Source organism: Pteropus vampyrus, unplaced genomic scaffold (assembly GCF_000151845.1).
Source record: "Pteropus vampyrus isolate Shadow unplaced genomic scaffold, Pvam_2.0 Scaffold98, whole genome shotgun sequence".
NCBI classification, from domain to species: Eukaryota; Metazoa; Chordata; class Mammalia; order Chiroptera; family Pteropodidae; genus Pteropus; species Pteropus vampyrus.
Window position 1 is genome coordinate 5,269,130 of NW_011888879.1, and position 4,880 is coordinate 5,274,009.

The 4,880-nt window shown below is 37.3% G+C and overlaps 1 pseudogene; it reads right to left on the minus strand.

The window, feature by feature from the left end:
• Positions 1 to 885: 885 nt before the first annotated feature.
• LOC111742652 lies at positions 886 to 1,004 on the minus strand (annotated as a pseudogene).
• Positions 1,005 to 4,880: the final 3,876 nt, after the last annotated feature.

The window sequence follows — 4,880 nt, forward strand, 5'->3', positions numbered from 1 at the left end:
AAAATTTTACCTGAGAGATTTTTCTGAGTTTTTCACATTAAATGTTACCAAATGTAGTTGTATATTCATTCAATTATGAGAAATACCGTTTAGGTATCTACTCATTTTTTTCCCATTCATTTTAGACATATAAAATGTTATAGTTACAGTTAGTTCCACATCAAAGACTCAATTCCATAGAGAAATAGGGGTCGGGGGCGGTGTGGAAACGACAAACCCACTTAATCTCATGAGCACATTCAAATTCAGGCCTCCATCTCTACGAGTTCCCCTTACTCTCACACACATGCAGCTGGCCCGTTAAAACACAATGTGACAGATGGAGTGAGACTCAAGTCCTTCCTGAAGAGTCCTCAAAGGAGCAATCGGAAAACAGTCTGAACGCGTGTCTGTAAATTATAAGGGTGTCTCCAGGTCGTGCGGAGAACACAGGCATTGCTAACTGGTGCTGAATTTCTCCATATTTCTGATCCTCTGTGTCCCTTAACCTACCACGAGTTCTAACATAAAGTTTACTTTCTAAAGACCAACGCTCGATCATAAACGAGTGTTTTTCTTTTCTTCCGGGTACGTTACTCCTTTCCCCTCACTCTAATCTTACTTTCGTAACTGAGAACATCTAAGATCCAAAGGAAAGCTCCCAAATTTGTCACTATAGAATATAACCAAGTAGAAAACCAACATGAATCACACATGCATTCAATCCTAGATATACTCCTTATACTTCCTTGCTAATCGTGGGAGTTTATTTCATTCTAATTGGTTCCTTTTTAACTTGGTTAGTTTTAGATATTATAATTTTTTAGGCGAGGCAACCCTTGGTTGACCTCACAGATTGCAAGGACCTTGTTAGCTTACAATCCCTTATCTTTTTTTTATTTTTTACGCCTGCAGCACCTGGTCTTCCTAGGTGGTCTCCCATCCAAGTACTAACTGGGCCCGACCCTGCTTAGCTTCTGAGATCAGATGAGATCAGGCTTGTTCAGGGTGACACGGCCGTAGACAATATCATAATTTTCTAAAAAATGAAAAGTCAAAAACACCTGCGAGGGATTTTCTCTTCATATCAGCATCATAAAACTCTCACCTGAGATTATATAAAGGGAAAGTTGTGGGGTTTTTTTTGACATTAGAACATAAAGCAAACTTGGTAGAGATTCAAATATAATGAAAATAGAAGGAAGACATAAAGATGGCCTCCGTATCGTTATAAAAACTACCCTCTCAGGACTCAGAAAGGCACCTATACGTCCACAGATCACGAGATGAACTGGGGATTCACCTTCATTTTTACACTGACCTTCTCATTTTGATTAGGTTTTTTTTTTTTTTTTTTTTTGCCACGTACATGCCCTTGAAACAGCAAGTGTGATAACCCCCAGTGAAAGAGGCTGAGGGGCTCTCTGAGCTTCACTCAGCTCCAGAGCCGAGAGCATACTAATCTAAAGAGTGTGCTCTCAGAGATTCCAAGAAGCTCTGCCATAATCTCCACATAACTTTGGGAAGTCACAATTCCTGAGTGAGCTAGGTTCCCTAGCAACCAAACGCTCATCTGAATGCTCCTTCCCACCCTAGCTCCTTCATCAGCTGTGTTTTCTCCTGAAGGGGTAGCAGAAATGGTGGAATTTTGAAGATGTAAACATGATGCAACGTCAAAGCATCATAATAATTATTAGTGCTGGGTCTGATAATAACATGCCAAGTAATGACTCAGATGAAAGATAAAATAAGTTTCATTTGCTGGTATCACAATTTGGGGTATATAAGGTAATCCTCGAGGAACCAAGAAAAAAAAAAGGTTTTAAAATTTTGACATGTTGTAGAAATAGATACATATAATCTTAGTGCCAGAAGGGAAAATGGGCTGCAAAGTTTTTGCACAGGCATATGCAAGAGAGGTATTGGGGAGTTTAGGCTAATCTTGAGGATGGAAAACTAGGGAAGTCTTCAAATCCGAAAACAAACAGAAATCCCAGCAGGTCTCCCACTGCCCAGTCAGTAAATTCATTAAGACCACCACGTCTATGAAAGGGCATTCATATCACGCGGAGGGTGGAAGGCACCTGCTTAATGCTATTAAAGAGAGGCAAACTTCAAACCGATGTTACAAACTCACACAGATCTTGTGAAGAACTGCCACAAGAGATTCCGGGATTTCCTTCTCTGAAATTTTAAGTGTAGAAATACTGACTTTTTTTTGGGATAGGCCTCCATTGAGCAAAGGGAGAGATGAGTACATGAAGTTCTTAAAAGATAATCTGGAATACAAGTTGGGAACATGGCATTTGGGGCCAGACAAACCTTTGTGAAAATCTCATCATGTACTTCATGAGTTGGCCTTTTCACGTCATGTACTTCCTGTGTGGCTTGACCTCTCTGAGTATCAGATTATTCATCGGTGACGTGGAAAGCATATCTAATTCTTCATGGGGCTATTATCTAGATTAAATGAATTAATGTACACGCTGCATCTGTCGCATAGCATATGCTTGATAAATGTTTGCTATTTATGATGGTGTCCCTTCAAAAATCTCTCTGAATAAAGTTAAAAATTGACCATGATGATGTTCTGCGTAAATGGTACAAAAAAATTACTTAAGTCCTGAAGAACCCATGACTCTATCTGTGGTTGTACCTGGTGATGTGTCACTTGTGCATGTAAACTACAAAATAACAATTCTGGCCATCTGACCAGCCACGAAGAGCAAATCTTTGTTTTCAATCACTCATACAACCAAATAAAAAGTCACTGTCATTAAATAAGAAATGAAAAGAACCAAATGTTTCACATCTAACAGAAATCTTCTCACGTGTAAATTTAATGACAAATTTTAGTTACCCTATTCCCGAATCTGGACTTTTGCTGCTATTGTCTGCTTCTCTTCTGTTATGAGATAATCATGTAACATACGTACAATTCAATGTACAGAAGCAAAAGGAACATCTGCGTACCCACCTACGGAACATCAGCAGCATCTTTGAAATCCCACGTGTTGCCCATCCTAACTACACCCTATCCTTCGCCCCAGAAGTAACAACTATCTTTCTGCGCGTCACGTTACATAGTTCTGCTTTTCTTGACAGTCCTCTCATGTATGGCTCAATCCTTAAAGAAGACATTGCTTTAGTTTAGCGTTTTTTTTAAAAATTTCACATAAATGGAACCAAACTGTATTATTCTTCTGTCTTGCATTTCCACTCAACAGTACGCTTGTGAGATTCATCCCTGTTGGTATACACAGTTGTAGGCTACTCACTACTGTTTATTATAAATGAGCCACAATTTTTAAATTCAATATATTGTTGATGGACATAGAGGTTGTTTCCAGTGTTTTGCTATTATGAGCAGCATTGCTATGAGTATTCTTGCACATGTGTAAGAGTTTCTCTAAGGCAATGCCCCCCAACCTTTGTCACAACCCAACTTGTATAGAAAATGATAATATCAGAATGGCCAACTGAAGTTATTAGACAAAACTTGTCCCGCTCCAGGCTTGCGATCCTCTCTGGTTTCTCGCTTTGCTGCCTTTGAAGGCTAGGGAACCAGAAGACCATTTTACAAGGTATTCCAAACTTCTTCCCCAGATCATTATATCAAATGATACTGTCACCAGCATCAAAGGCATATCCTCTCTGCTCCACACTTTTGCTCAATGCTAGATGTTGACAGACATTTACCCATCTGGTAGGTACTGAATGGTATTTCATTATGAGTTTAATGTGAAAACATATTACACTGCCTCTATGATTAAAATAGTAGGGTCCTGGAACATGCAAGGACAGACCAATAGAATAGAATAGAAAATGCAGAAATACAGCCAATTAATTACTTGTGCAAATTAGGTCTATGCTAAGGGCGTATCTCAAATCAGTAGGGAGAAGATGGACTTTTTAATAAGTGGTTTGTGATATCCAGATAGCCATGTGGAAAAAGAGAAAATTGGATCCATTCCCCATAGCAATACACCAAGATAAATTCCAAATGGGTCACAGATTTAAAAGTTAATAATCAAACCACAAAAATACTACAAGAAAATATGAGTGACTCGTTCTATAAATGTGTGGTCCCAAATAGTAGTCATTATCCACATGTGGCCACTAGGCACTTGCATGTGGCTACTGTGACTGAGGAACTAAATTTACAGTTTTAAATTATTTTTAATTAATTTAAATTGAAATTGAAAAACATACTCAACTCGGTTATTTGAAAACCGAGATTATTTGTACACCTGGGATACCTTGGTTATGTGAATTTACTTTTTCAACTGTAAATTTTATGAAGCCTAAATACAGATCAAGTATTTACGATGAAAAGTTAGTGATCAAACTGAGACAGGCTACCATAGAAAACACATCAATTCTTGAAAAATAAAAAATGTAAAATATCAATAATTTTAAAATACTGATTACTTATGAAAATGTGTTTTACACATTGGATTAAATATCTTATGAAATTAATTTCACCTGTTTCTTTTTACTTTTTTTAAACGTGGATACTGAAAATTTATACGGTTTGTGTTATGTTTCTATTAGATAGTGCTGCTCTATAGTCTGGAAGGAGATTTTTTCCATATCATCATTCAAAAACCAAGAGGCAATAGAGAAAAACACTGATAAAAATGACTACTTCCAAGAAAAAAATTATATTAAAACAACAATAATTAAAGGAAAAAAAGACAAATGATAAACTGGGGAAACTTTTTCCAAATATTAGGGATAATATCCCTAATATATAATGTCCCTAATATATAAGAATCTTCATCATCTAAAGGGAAAAAAGATCTAAAACCGTTTAACCTTGAGCAAAAGGTATGATGAGACAGCTCACAGAAAAAGAAAGGAAATGCTCCCTAAACATATGGAAGGGAACTCAAGCTAGG